This window comes from Amblyomma americanum, chromosome 10 (assembly GCF_052857255.1).
Source record: "Amblyomma americanum isolate KBUSLIRL-KWMA chromosome 10, ASM5285725v1, whole genome shotgun sequence".
In the NCBI taxonomy this organism is placed as follows: Eukaryota; Metazoa; Arthropoda; class Arachnida; order Ixodida; family Ixodidae; genus Amblyomma; species Amblyomma americanum.
Window position 1 is genome coordinate 88,277,173 of NC_135506.1, and position 14,955 is coordinate 88,292,127.

At 47.9% G+C, this 14,955-nt stretch overlaps 3 non-coding genes across 3 annotated transcripts; all 3 read left to right on the forward strand.

Annotated features, from left to right (window-relative positions):
- Positions 1–1,670: 1,670 nt before the first annotated feature.
- On the forward strand, positions 1,671–1,742 carry TRNAD-GUC (transfer RNA aspartic acid (anticodon GUC)). The gene has a single exon. It is a non-coding gene; the product is annotated as a tRNA-Asp (tRNA).
- An 11,813-nt stretch (positions 1,743–13,555) lies between these two features.
- Positions 13,556–13,627, forward strand: TRNAD-GUC (transfer RNA aspartic acid (anticodon GUC)). The gene has a single exon. It is a non-coding gene; the product is annotated as a tRNA-Asp (tRNA).
- A 1,190-nt stretch (positions 13,628–14,817) lies between these two features.
- TRNAD-AUC (transfer RNA aspartic acid (anticodon AUC)) lies at positions 14,818–14,889 on the forward strand. The gene has a single exon. It is a non-coding gene; the product is annotated as a tRNA-Asp (tRNA).
- The last annotated feature ends 66 nt before the right edge of the window (positions 14,890–14,955 follow it).

The following is a 14,955-nucleotide window of genomic DNA, read 5'->3' on the forward strand; positions in this document are numbered from 1 at the left end:
TCTTGCTCAAAGGCATAAGGCTGTGCTATAAGAACTCCTATACAAGGGTTATTGTTAATCAGGAGCTAACGAAACCAGTACCACTAGAAGCATCTGTTCGTCAAGGATGTCCACTGTCTCCATTGTTGTTTGCCCTATATCTGGAACCCCTCTGTCTCAGTATAATTAACAGCGCAGCTATCCGCGGTTTCTCTCTGGCTCAATGTGAAGTTAAAGTTTTAGCTTACGCTGATGATGTCGCCCTCTTTTGTTCTGACAAAAAGAGTGTACTCGAGGCTCTAAACTTGACTAAACAGTTTTGCGATGTATCAGGCGCGGCTCTTAATTTAGAGAAATCCAAAGGCTTTTGGTTGGGTCATTGGGGAACTAGGCCAAGCCATTTCGGTGGTATATGCTGGAACTGTAGCCCTCTTGAGTACCTAGGCGTTCCGCTGCACCAAGTTCGCAACAGTACAGCCTACTGGGATTCACAAACTGTAACTCTACGGCGGCAAACACAGGCTTGGATGGGTAGGGAACTCTCAGTGTTTGCGAGGGCATAGGTCTGTAACATTTTTTTGTTTGCAAAGCTCGCGTATGTCCTTCAAGTCCTGCATTGTGCGAGGAGGAAGGTGCAAGCAATACATAGAATATTTGCAGCATTCGTTTAGCGCTCTCAATGGGAGCCGATGAGGCGTGACAACTTGTTCCTTCCCTTAGAGGGTGGTGGAGTGGGCCTTGTTCACCTGTTCGTGCATCAACTCGTTTCCCGTTTTTTCTTTTTCAAATCGGCAAACGACCCGTTTCTGGTAGCTGTGCTCATTAGGCGGCTTAGTTTTCATTTGCCTTACTTATTCGCACCGACTGTGCAGGCTCGTGAGGGGACTTTATGGGGATTTCTTAAGGAGGTTGCTGACACTTTCAATTTTCTCACTGTGCGCTTCTCTTTAGATTACCTGTATAGCCTCTCGAGAAAGCAGATGACTCAGGCTCTCACTGAGTCTTTGTTCCCTACACCATTGTATCGGCAGCCTTATTTGGGGTCTTTGGACATCAGTGTTCTAAAGCGTGTTAGGCGGATGTGCATTCAGGCAGCCGCTAAAACGTTCTTTTTCAAACTACACACAGCGACGCTGCCTGTCAAGACATTTCTTAATGACAAGGGGATGTTTGTACCCTGGAATGTGAATTGTCGTCTGTGTAACGTGCCTGAGACAATTGATCATTGCTTCATCCTGTGCCGTGATGCCATGTTCTTTTGGGACATACTACAACGAACTCTTAAGAAAGACATTGAAATTACACCATACACTATTAGATTTCTGCCTGTTGACAAAAACTCTGTTGTGCCTTATGACGTGTTTGTGTTGATGGGACTATTCAGTCTTTGGAAAAGCCGTATGATGGACAGACATGCCGAGCCACCAAGATCGTCCAAATCTGTGTTTCGGGAACAGTGTGCGTTGGTGAGCAGTGTATATGCTGCTCGCGACGAACCTCCAAGCTGGCTGCCGTGTCTAGATGCTTGTGTGTGCCTCCCTGAATTTTGATGTTTTGATGGGGATGCAGTGGTGAGTTAGGGCTATGGGGGGCTCATATTAAGCAGCCCGGTAACTTGAGACGCGAACTAGTCTGATTGAAGTTTCCTCCTTTCTACAGAAGTTCGTCCATGCAATAAAGAAAAAAAAAACTCCTCGTTAGTATAGTGGCCAGTATCCCCGCCTGTCACGCGGGAGACCGGGGTTCGATTCCCCGACGGGGAGCTTCTTTTTTTTCTCCCTCTTACCCTCTGCGCCACTAACAAAGCATCGGTAAGCCAGTGCTTCCGTCTCCTCATTAGTATAGTGGCCAGCATTCTACTTCCGGCCACCGAGCGTGAAGGACGCAGGATCATGAGCTCCGGCAGAGCGGCGACAGCAGCCCTTGCTGGCCGCGGGAACAGGATCGAGGGAAACGAAAATACGGATTATCAGGTGATCTTGCCGCAGCTGCCTACCGGATGTGTGGTTTTAAACACACTTTTTCTGCACGGCGATGTTCGTGTTAGGCCCTTTGGGTCGAGGTTTTTCGTGATGCGCTGGACCAGGCTGGTACGCTCCCTGACGTGGTGGCTTTGGTGACGTACCAAATCAACCACGTTTGGGCTGTGACTTTCAAGACCGCTGAAGGAGCCAAGAGGCTTCTCGCCTTCAAGGAACTCAAAGTGAAAGGACGGCGATGTCTTATCATCGATCCGGAAGACCAACAAGTCAAGCTACGGCTCCACTGGATGCTGGAAGGCGTGGCCGACGAAGACATCCGGACGGCTTTTGCTGCGTTCGGGAAGGTAACCGAAGTTACACGGGAACGATGGCGCGTCCAAGGCGTCCACGACAAGGGATCTACAACACGAACTGTGCTCCTAAAACTGAAACCTGGTTTGAAGGTCGACGATCTGCCTCACCAGATACGTGTCGCCGGGGAGTTGGCCCTTGTTGTGGCGCCGGGGCGACCGATGCAGTGCTTGCGCTGCCATGGCACGGGCCACGTTCGGCGAGATCGTAAAGTGCCCCGGTGTTCGAAATGCAGGCGTTTCGGACACGCCGACAGTGACTGCGTCCGCACATACGCAGTGGCAACCGGGCTGGAAATGGGAGTCGACACGACGGAGCACATTATTGACGTCGCCGAGACAGAAGAGGCGGCAAAGGGAACAGACGTGACGGTGAAACCGGCGGTGACGACTCAGTCTTCGGGGCACCCGAGCGGCGACGGAAACACGTCCAGCGGCGGTGGGAAGGAACCGAGGACGATAATCCCTGCTGCGACAAATGAAGGGTCATCCAGCGACGGGACCAGTCATGTGGCTAAAAATGTCGACCAACCACCGACCAGCGAGGAACAGATGGACCAGAGCGGCGCCCGTGTGACGACCGTCGCCGCCCCAGCCAAGCGACCTCACGACGCGACCGACAACGAAGGGGACAAGCCCGCAGATGGCGGCGTTGAGGAGCCGCCAGCGAAGACAGGCCAGTCCAGGCGACCAACACTCAGGCCAACGCCCAACCTTGCGGCAGGCAAGCGGGTCGCCGAGAAGGCGCCTCCACTGCCTCCGCAGCAAAACCAGGCATCCGCTCCTGACGGCTCCGGTGGTGGCAACGGCGTCTAGCTTCGTGCTAGACGTGAACGGTGAGCACGGTGCTCTCGGCGTCTCACACGTTTTAAATATGGCTTCTGCAACCTCCTTGACTTTTGCAACGCTCAATGTCAGAGGTTTTGCCGCTAAGAGGAAGCAGAGCCAAGTGCACCGCATTTTAACAGATCATAATATCGATCTGCTTGCTATTCAGGAAACGAAAGTGGAAGGGGAACAAGACACCGAGAGCATCGTGCAACGTTTTACGTCAAGATTCTATGCGGTCGTGAGCCATGCCGTCGGCACATCTGCCGGATGCATGGTGTTTATAAAAAAGCTGCCTAGCCTCGAGGTGCAGGCGTACACATCGTGCCCTTCGGGTCGTTGCGTAGTAGTGGATTTTGCTTTCGCCTGCTCTTAATGGCGACTAATTTGCGTTTACGCACCTAACGTGGGCGAGGACAGGGTAGCTTTTTTTGAGAGCATTCAGCCTTTCTTACGCACAGAAAAACACCTGATACTGTTGGGAGATTTTAATTGTGTCTTGAGCGCGGCTGACAAAACCAGCACGCGGTCCCACCGCGATGAAAGCACCGAACTTCTCCGTCACTTGATCGATAAGTTTGCATAGGAGGACGTGACTGAATGTGTGGTATACAAGCGCGGCATGATTTTCACGCACTTCCAACGAAGTAGCCATGCCCGCCTTGATAGAATATATGTATCGGTCGACCTGTCGCCAAAGTGTCACAGCTACGATGTTGTTCCTGCAACTTTCTCGGACCACTGCTTGGTGAAATGCAGTATAGGCGCGGTAAAACGTAAAAACTCTTTCCAGTGGGACCTCTGGAAATTCAATAATAAGCTTCTTAAAGACGAAATTTTCACCGGGTTTGCAGCCCAGGAAATTAATAAAATAACCATTAATGGCAATCGGGCAGCTGGAGAAGAATGGGAAAGTTGCAAACAGCAGATAAAAGTACATGCAATAGAAAGGGCCAGCTGCATACGTTTTCAAGAAAGGTTAAGCGAGGCGCATTTGAAGTCTTTACTGGACAAGTTATTAGCTCAGAAATGCAAGGCACCGGGCGTTTTCAGTGAAGACGTCCGAAAAAAGAAACAAAAGCTAGAAACGATAGAGGAAGAGCGATATCGCGGCGCACTTGTGCGCGCGAGAGCTGAGGAATTCGCTGCGAGCGAAACACCCACAAAACGGGCGTTAGGAATGGAAAGGGCGCACGCTCGGCGAAACCATGTCGCGGAAATTCAATGGGGCGGTGCCACTGCATCTGACGATGACAGCATTGCAAAGGCTTTTTTTGATTACTATCAAGCGCTCTTCGCTTCGAGGCATGTTGATGTGGGCAGATTTAAGAAGATATTTTTAGGGTTCATGCCACGTATTGATGACGCAGACAGAGAAGATTAGAGCTTTTTTTTCAAAAATTATATAAAACGCACTTAGGACCACAGACAAGGGAGACCAAACAACACAAGCGCTTGTGTTGTTTGGTCTCCCTTGTCTGTTGCCCTAAGTGCGCTTTATATAATTTTTGAAAATGAAAAACCAACTAGCTCAGATGTCAATTCTGCTTAAGATTAGAGCTGCCAATTAGCGAACATGAAGTGGAACAGGCTATTGATAAGTTAAACTCAGGAAAGTGGCCGGGGCCCGACGGCCTGAGCGCGGCTTTTTATAAAGCTTTCAAGAAGGAACTAGCACCGCTCCTCTCAGTGGTATTTAATGAAGCGTATGTGTTGCATGCTCTGCCTACATCATATGCATCCTCGCATACTGTGCTCATACCAAAAAACGATCAAACTGAAACTTGAACTCAGACAGGTAACATCGTACAGGCCCATAGCCCTCACAAATGTCGACTACAAAATTTATATGGAGGTTCTTGCAGGCAGGCTACAGACCGTAATGCATAAAATAGTCGGACCTCACCAAACGTGCGGTATCAAGGGGCGTTCCATTGTTGAGAATATTCACAAGGCTAGGTGCGTGCTTGAGTGTTGTGACGCAAAATATGCTCGGGTCGCAGTTCTTCAGATTGACCTTGAGAAGGCGTTTGACCTGTGGCGCACGAATTGCTGCTTTGCATTCTACATTACATTAACGTTGGTTCTGTTATAAGAGAGGGTGCGTCCATGGCTTACCGTAACTGCACTACGAGGTTAATAGTAAACAAGACCTTGGGGGCCCCCATTAGTGTGCAGAGATCGGTACGCCAGGGCTGTCCCCTCAGCCTCCTGCTGTTTTGTATTTATATAGAAACCCTCTGCCTAAACATTATAGGCAACGAGGCTATTCATGGTTTCCGTGTACAGGAATCAGAAGTGAAGCTCTTAGCATACGCAGATGACGTTGCTGTTTTCTGCGTTAACCAAGATAGCATAAGCAGGACAATCGAAGCAGTAAAGGGTTTCAGTGAGGTCACCGGAAGTTTGGTGAATTGGGGCAAGTGCATGGGATTCTGGCACGGAGAATGGCTGTCAACTCCATCTGTTTTCGTCACCGTTTCTTGGGTGACAATACCCGTGAAATACCTATATGTTCCACTTCAATTTTACAGGGACACTGAGCCTTTTTGGAAAACACAGGTTGAAGAAACGCGTGAGAAAGCCGAAAAATGGAAAAGTGCCAATTTGTCTGTATTTGCAAGAGCAACTGTGTGCAATTTGTTTTTGATAAGCAAGCTCCGGTACGTGATGCAAGTACTCCACTGCTCACGGTTAAATGTGCAAAAGCTGCACCGTATTTTCGCTATCTTTATATGGGCCTCAAACTGGGAGAGGTGCAGCCGGACAAATTTGTTCAGGAGGGTCAAGGTAGGGGGACTTGGTCTGGGGCACTTGTTCATACGGCAGATAGTAAAAAGATTTTTGTTTCTCCGAGATGTTAAAGATCCCTTTCTACGTACCGTATGCCAAGTCAGGCTCGGGCGTGCTGTGCCAGATTTCATTGTTGGAACGGAGACTATGACTGGAGGTATTTTTGGTTTTCTTAAAGAGGTTGTGTTTAGCGTCAGGTTTTTGACGGCCAGATTTTCTAAAAATAATTTAAATGATGTTCAGCGGAAAACATTGTACAAGGATGTATGTGACGTGTTATTGCCGGAACCAATGTACAGGGCAATATGCTCCGGAGGACCAGGCAGAGATGTCCTGAAACGGGTGAAAAAAATGCAGGTACCACCGGGAACAAAAAATTTCTTCTTCAAGCTTCACAGCGGGACTCTGTCTGTAAAATCTTTCCAAGAAAAAAAAAGGGGTTTTACCTACCTTCGGTATCCCACTGCCTTATATGTAAACAGCCAGAAACAATCGACCAAGTTTTCTTGCACTGTTGGGAAGGGGTATATTTTTGGGACGTCCTTCAAAGGACCACCAAAAAAGAATTACCATTGGATCCGTATGGAATCCGATTCCTGCCTACAGCAAAAGAAGATGGCATGCCGTTGGATTTAGTAATGCTCGCGGGCCTCCATAGCATATGGCGCTCCCGAATGGCAGGCTTTCATTGTGACCCGGATGCGCGGCCTGCGCGATTGTATTTCCGTGAGACAATGCACAAGTTCATCGAGGTGCTGAAAACACAAGCATCTCCCCCTGAGTGGCTTTCAAAGCTCGAACCTTTGACGGAACTCAGGGAATTTTAAACTGGCAAGGCCTGGCCCTCTGGGGGTTGTAGGCTACCTTTTTGTAGCTTGGGTGTCTACCCGTGTATGCTTTTTGTTGTATTCTGTCGAAGCCCGGCAATAAAGAAAAAAAATTAGTATAGTGGCCAGTATCCCCGCCTGTCATGCGGGAGACCGGGGTTCGATTCCCCGACGGGGAGCTTCTTTTTTTTCTCGCTCTTACCCTCTGTGCCACTAACTAAGCATCGGTAAGCCAGTGCTTCCGTCTCCTCGTTAGTATAGTGGCCAGTATCCCCGCCGGTCACGCGGTAGACCGGGGTTCGATTCCCCGACGGGGAGCTTCTTTTTTTTTCTCCCTCTTACCCTCTGTGCCACTAACAAAGCATCGGTAACCAAGTGCTTCCGTCTCCTCGTTAGTATAGTGGTAAGTATTTGTGTAACGCGGAATATCGAGTGATTTTGTGTGTACGCGCCGAACACATTGGAGGAAAGACATAATTTTTTGCTTATGTTAGGAAGTACATGATGCCTGAGAAACGCCTCATTATTATGGGAGACTTTAACTGCGTACTGAGTTCTGCGGGCAAAACCAGCTGCACAGCTTTTCGAGACAGGAGTACGGACTTATTAGCTGAGGTCGTTGCCGAAGCGGAATTAGCAGATGTGGCTGAATGCCTACAGAGCGCATGCGCGGTAAAGTACACTCATTTCCAGGGTTCTAGCCACGCACGCCTGGATCTCATATACGTTGCTCTGGATATGATCCCGATGTGCCGTAGCTACGATGTTGTACCAATATGTTTTACTGATCACTGCCTCGTTAAATGCGCAATAGGAACAAAGAAACAACTGAAACACTTTGTATGGGACATGTGGAAAATGAACTCTATGCTACTTGGCGACGAAAAATTTGTAACAAAAACATTAGAAGAAATTAACAGAATAAAACCAAACACTAGCCTTAATCTGGGTCAGCAGTGGGAACTATGCAAGCAGCAGATTAAAGTCACAGCAATTGACAGGGCCAGTGCGATTCGTTTCGAAGGAAAAATGAAGGAAACCGAGCTGCGCACAATATTGGAGAAACTGATAGCAGAGGAGTGCAAAACGCCCGGCATTTTCAAAGATGATATCAGGAATGTAAAGCAGAAACTGCAGTTGATCGAAGAAGAGCGCTATCGCGGTGCGCTGGTGCGTGCACGAACAAATTCACTGAAAGCAGGCGAGGTACCTACGAAGCGGGCTTTAGGGATTGAAAAGACAAACGCCCGACGAAACCACATAGCCGAGATAGAGCGGAATGGCGTCGTGGTGAATGATAACGAGGGCATTCGGCACCAGTTTTCTGAGCATTATCAGGCGCTATTTGCGTTTCATCATGCCGACTTGGACGGATTTAAAAAGACATTTCTTGGCCATATGCCGCGACTGGACCATGAGATAAGAGAATTCTTGGAGCGACCAATAAGTGAAAGTGAAGTATGTCTAGCAATTGAAAACTTAAACGACGGAAAGTCGCCTGGGCCCGATGGCTTATCCGCCTCATTTTATAAGTTTTTCAAAGAAATGCTGGCTGCAGTGCTCACGGTAGTGTTCAATGAGGCGTACCACATGAAAGGTTTACCACAGTCTTATAGTACATCACACACTTTTCTTATACCTAAGACTGATGCCGCAGAAAAACTTAGACAGGTGAGATATTACAGACCAATCTCTTTAACTAATGTTGACTACAAAATTTTAATGAAAGTTTTAGCAAGAAGACTCGAAACATTGATTAAAGACCTAGTAGGCTGCCACCAGACATGTGGAATCAGGGGCAGGTCTATAGTGACTAACATACATAAGATGCGGTGCGTGCTTGAGTGCTGTGACATCATGAAAGCTTGTGTCGCTGTGCTGCAGCTCGACCTAGAGAAGGCCTTTGACTGTGTCCCACATGTTATTTTGTTCGCTATTCTCGATCATACTAATGTCGGTTCGATTATCAAAGATGGAGTGACCATGGCGTACAGGAATTGCACCACGCACCTTATCATAAACAAGAGTCTGGGGGCCCCCATTGCCGTTCAGCGTTCTGTACGCCAGGGTTGCCCACTCAGTCCACTTTTATTTTGTCTTTACATTGAAACACTGTGCTTGGCTATTATTCAGAATGATTCGATTCGCGGGTTTCAACTGCAAGCTTCTGAAGTAAAGCTCTTAGCATATACCGATGATGTCGCCGTATGCTGCATCGACCAAGGAAGTATTACAGCAACGGTTGAAGTAGTGAAGTGTTTCCGGGATCTCACGGGCAGTTTAATTAACTGGGGTAAATGCCTGGGATTCTGGCATGGAGAATGGCCGACAACCCCAGACACATTTGCTGGCGTGACGTGGGTGAACACCCCAGCGAAGTACCTAGGTGTCCCTCTGGAATGCTACAAAAACAATGACGACCTCTGGCTAAGCCAGCTGCACGAAACGCGAGAAAAAGCAGACAGGTGGAAGGGGGTTCCCATTTCTTTCTTCGCCAGGGCCACAGTGTGCAATCTTTTTTTTTTTGTAAGTTGTGGTATTTGATGCAGGAACTGCACTGCTCGCGGTTGAATGTGCAAAGGCTACACAGAGTGTTCGCCACCTTTATATGGGCATCGCAATGGGAAAGGTGTAGTCGAACGAACTTGTTCAGAAGGGTGAAAGACGGCGGTCTTAGCCTGTCGCATCTCTTTGTGCGACAGCTCGTTAATAGGTTTATGTTTTTTCGTGACACGAGCGATCCTTTTTTACGCACAGTGTGCCAAGTCAGATTAAGAGGTGCGTTGCCTAGCTTTGTTGTTGGCACAAATGTGATGCATGGATCCATTTCAGGTTTTTTCAAGGAGGTCGTGACTAGTGTACGATTCTTGTCGGCGCGTTTTATCGATTGATTATCTTTCTTCAGTGAAAATAACAACACTGTATAAAGATGTGTGTGGCAGAATTTTTCCGGAACCATTGTACAGAGCCTTGCATAGTGGAGAACCCGGTCAGAATGTTTTAAAAAGGGTAAAGAGAATGCAGGTGACGCCTGGAATGAAATCCTTTTTCTTCAAGCTACACACTGAAACACTGCCAGTAAAGAAATTCCTAGAGCAACGGGGCTTTTTCTTACCGTGGGGAGCTGACTGTATGATATGCAAACAGCCCAAAACTATAGATCATGTTTTTCTGCATTGCTGGGAAGGTGTGTACTTTTGGGATGTTCTGCAGCGAACGGTCAAAAAAGATTTTCCACTGGACCCACACGGCATTAGATACCTAGCAATAAACAATGAAGACGGAATTCCATTCGACCTCATAATGCTGGCCGGGCTCCACTCAGTATGGCGCTCCCGCATGGCCGGTTTCCATTGTGATCCGGATGCGAGGCCCGCCCGGATGTATTTTCGCGAGAGTATAGCGAGATTTGTTGAAGTGCAGAAGTCGCTTGAGCCTGTACCACAGTGGCTGCCGAGAGTAGAAGCCTTGACAGCGCTGAAAGAATTTTAATATGACAACGTCAGTACAAAGCTGACTGCTGCGGCATTTTTGTCTGCCTTATTTTTTGTTTCTATTTCTGTGTACCATCATGTGTTACTGCGCACTGTCGGAGACCGGCAATAAAGAAAAAAAAAGTATAGTGGCCAGTATACCCGCCTGTCACGCGGGAGACCGGGATTCGATTCCCCGACGGGGAGCTTCGCCTTTTTTTTTTCTCGCTTTCGTCCCCTGTGCCGTTAGCTAAGCGTAGGTGAGCCAGAGCTTCCGTCTCCTCGTTAGTACAGCCTACTGGGATTCACAAACTGTAACTCTACGGCGGCAAACACAGGCTTGGATGGGTAGGGAACTCTCAGTGTTTGCGAGGGCACAGGTCTGTAACATTTTTTTGTTTGCAAAGCTCGCGTATGTCCTTCAAGTCCTGCATTGTGCGAGGAGGAAGGTGCAAGCAATACATAGAATATTTGCAGCATTCGTTTCGCGCTCTCAATGGGAGCCGATGAGGCGTGACAACTTGTTCCTTCCCTTAGAGGGTGGTGGAGTGGGCCTTGTTCACCTGTTCGTGCATCAACTCGTTTCCCGTTTTTTCTTTTTCAAATCGGCAAACGACCCGTTTCTGGTAGCTGTGCTCATTAGGCGGCTTAGTTTTCATTTGCCTTACTTATTCGCACCGACTGTGCAGGCTCGTGAGGGAACTCTATGGGGATTTCTTAAGGAGGTTGCTGGCACTTTCAATTTTCTCACTGTGCGCTTCTCTTTAGATTATCTGTATAGCCTCTCGAGAAAGCAGATGACCCAGGCTCTCACTGAGTCTTTGTTCCCTACACCATTGTATCGGCAGCCTTATTTGGGGTCTTTGGACATCAGTGTTCTAAAGCGTGTTAGGCGGATGTGCATTCAGGCAGCCGCTAAAACGTTCTTTTTCAAACTACACACAGCGACGCTGCCTGTCAAGACATTTCTTAATGACAAGGGGATGTTTGTACCCTGGAATGTGAATTGTAGTCTGCGTAACGTGCCCGAGACAATTGATCATTGCTTCATCCTGTGCCGTGATGCCATGTTCTTTTGGGACATACTACAACGAACTCTTAAGAAGGACATTGAAATTACACCATACACTATTAGATTTCTGCCTGTTGACAAAAACTCTGTTGTGCCTTATGACGTGTTTGTGTTGATGGGACTATTCAATCTTTGGAAAAGCCGTATGATGGACAGACATGCCGAGCCACCAAGATCGTCCAAATCTGTGTTTCGGGAACAGTGTGCGTTGGTGAGGAGTGTATATGCTGCTCGCGACGAACCTCCAAGCTGGCTGCCGTGCCTAGATGCTTGTGTGTGCCTCCCTGAATTTTGATGCTTTGATGGGGATGCAGTGGTGAGTTAGGGCTATGGGGGGCTCATATTAAGCAGCCCGGTAACTTAAGACGCGAACTAGTCCGATTGAAGTTTCCTCCTTTCTACAGAAGTTCTTCCATGCAATAAAGAAAAAAAATCCTCGTTAGTATACAACTTCTTTCTTTTAGTTTTATACAAATAATCGCTAGAAAAACGCGCTGAAAGAAACCTAACACTTGCTACAATCTCTTTGTAGTAACCAAAAATTCCACCCGAGAGCTCTTCTGTGGTAACAACAAACTCGAGCAGCAATCGCCGCAGCCTCACCTGGCACACGGTGCGCAATAACGGGTCTGAGACGTCGCGAAAAAACAAAAAACGGTTCACCAGCTGCCTTAAAAAGAGGTGCCCTAGCCCCAACCCCCCGTCTTTTACCCGCCGGAACAGGTTCGTTCGGCTACAACGTTGCCATTCGGAAGCCCATATAAAGACGGCAAAAATCCGGTGTAATTTCTGAATGTGCACCCGAGAGCAATGCAAAACCTGCATCACATACCAGAGCTTGCTAATAAAAAACAGGTTGCAGACTGTAGCTCTGGCGAAAATGGAGAGATTGGTGCCTTTCCATTTTCCAGCTCTGTCACGTGCTTCTTTCGTTTGCTGTTTCCAATACTCCTCGCTTTCGCGATAAGCATCGAGCGGAACGCCCAAATACTTGCCCGGTGTCGTCGTCCACGGTACGTTGGCAAAATGGTCCGGGTGGGATGGCCACCATCCATGCCAGAGTCCGAGGCATTTGGACCAATTAACCCCGCTACCGGTGACGGATAACTGAACCGACATTCACATGGTCTAAAACGGAAAACAAGATTTCATGAGAAACACAATCAAAAGCTTTTTCGAGATCAATCTGAAGCATGGCCACCCGCCCATTAATTGCATCGCAGGTTTCAAGTACACTGCGTGCTTTGTGAATGTTGGAAAAAATCGATCGCCCTTTTATTCCACATGTCTGGTGGGGTCCAACAATTTCCTTTGTGATATCTTTGTGATATTGTTTTCCCAGAGCCTATGTACAGGGCCTTGTACAGTGGAGGTCCTGGAGGTGATGTTTTAAAAAGGGTAAAGAAAATACAGGTGCCACCAGGAGTAAAGACCTTCTTTTTTAAATTACAGACCGGGACACTCCCAGTTAAAAAGTTTTTGGAAGGAAAGGATTTCTTTTTACCGTGGGGATCGAACTGCTTAATTTGTAAACAGCCCGAAACAATAGACCATGTTTTTTTGCATTGCTGGGAAGGGGTTTATTTTTGGGATGTGTTACAAAGGACAATAAAGAAAGAGCTACCACTTGACGCGCAGGGAATTCGTTATTTAAGCACAGACAATGAGGATGGGGTACCATTTGATCTCATAATGCTCTTGGGCCTCCACAGTATATGGCGCTCCAGAATGGCAGGCTATTATTGTGACAAAGACGCACGACCTGCCCGAATTTATTTTCGGGAAAGAATGGACTGCTTTCTGGTCATATAGAAAGCAGCTGCGGAGCCTCCCGAGTGGCTCTCGAGGCTAGAGCCGCTCTGTATGCTTCGTGAATTTTATAGTATGACGAAGCCAGACTCATGATGGCTGACCACGACAGTGTCGTATGTACAGTACTCACGGATTGAAATAGGACATTCGGAGCGCTAGCCTTGCAGTGCCACGCAGGCATGTGGTAAACCACAGGCCGGCTCATTGGCTACTGGAAGGAACAATTCTGCTTTGTAGATGTTCTCCCTCTCGCGCCATACCACAATGCACCACCTTGGTTCCATGAGCGTCTACGGGCGGCGCTCCATGAAGCGACGGCCACGCGCTCCGAATGTCCTATTTCAATCCGTGAGTACTGTACATAGCGTTTTGTGTGTTTTTGTTGAGTGTTTTTTGTGTAAATGTTATGAGTCAAAGCCAGGCAATAAAGAAAAAAAAATCCTCGTTAGTATAGTGGCCAGTATCCCCGCCTGTCACGCGGGAGACCGGGGTTCGATTCCCCGACGGGGAGCTTCGCCTTTTTTTTTCTCGCTTTCGTCCCCTGTGCCGTTAGCTATGCGTCGGTGAGCCAGTGCTTTTGTCTCCTCGTTAGTATAGTGGCCAGTATCCCCGCCTGTCGCGCGAGAGACCGGGGTTCGACTCCCCGACGGGGAGCTTCGCCTTTTTTTTTCTCGCTTTCGTCCCCTGTGCCGTTAGCTAAGCGTAAGTGAGCCAGAGCTTCCGTCTCCTCGTTATTATAGTGGCCAGTATCCGTAATGCAAGTACGGCTTTGTCGACTTCTTCCTGACCTTGTAAGTTCGGTACATGTAAATGGTGCGATAAGAGGGTACCTTAAAGAAGTTGTGCTCGCGTACAGAATGCTGCATGTTCGGTTTTCCATGGAGTATTTGTGTAATGTCAAGAAAAAAAATTGTACGTGGACTTAGTGGACACAATGCTTCCTCTGCGGATATATCGATTGCCACACATTGCAGGCCCATGAGCTGATGTACTTAAAAGAGTTAAGAAGATGCCAATATTGCCAGCGATCAAATCCTTTTTCTTTAAACTCCACACTAATACCTTATCAGTGAAAACGTGGATGCACGATAAAGGTCTTTTCGTCCCTTGGTCAACAAACTGTTTCCTGTGCCACAAACCGGAAACCATTGAACATGTGTTTTTGGACTGTTGGGATCCCATTTTTTTCTGGGATGTCCTTCAGAGAACTTTAAAGAAAGACCTATCATTCGATGCATATGGCATAAGATTTCTACCTTTTCACAAAACAGATGATTTTCCATTTGATGCAGTAATGCTCCTGGGACTTCAGAGCTTGTGGAAAACCAGAATGGAGTTTAACAATGCAGATGAACAAGTGAAACCTGTACGGGAACATTTCATTCAAAATGTTGTGCGATTTAGGGAGGCGTATAAGGCCCTCCCTGAACAGCCAAAATGGATCGATGTGCTTGATGATTTGGCAAGACTGAAAAAATTTTAACACGCCGTGTCAGGCAAAGGTCTGCCGACACGTTTTAATCGTTCATCTTGTGTGTTCTGAATGTCAAAGTCGGCAATAAAAAAAAAATAGTGGCCAGTATCCCCGCCTGTCACGCGGGAGACCGGGGTTCGATTCCCCGACGGGGAGCTTCGCTTTTTTTTTTCTCGCTTTCGTCCCCTGTGCCGTTAGCTAAGCGTCGGTGAGCCAGAGCTTCCGTCTCCTCGTTAGTATAGTGGCCAGTATCCCCGCCTATCACGCGGGAGACCGGGGTTCGATTCCCCGACGGGGAGCTTCGCCTTTTTTTTTCTCGCTTTCGTCCCCTGTGCCGTTAGCTAAGCGTCGGTGAGCCAGAGCTT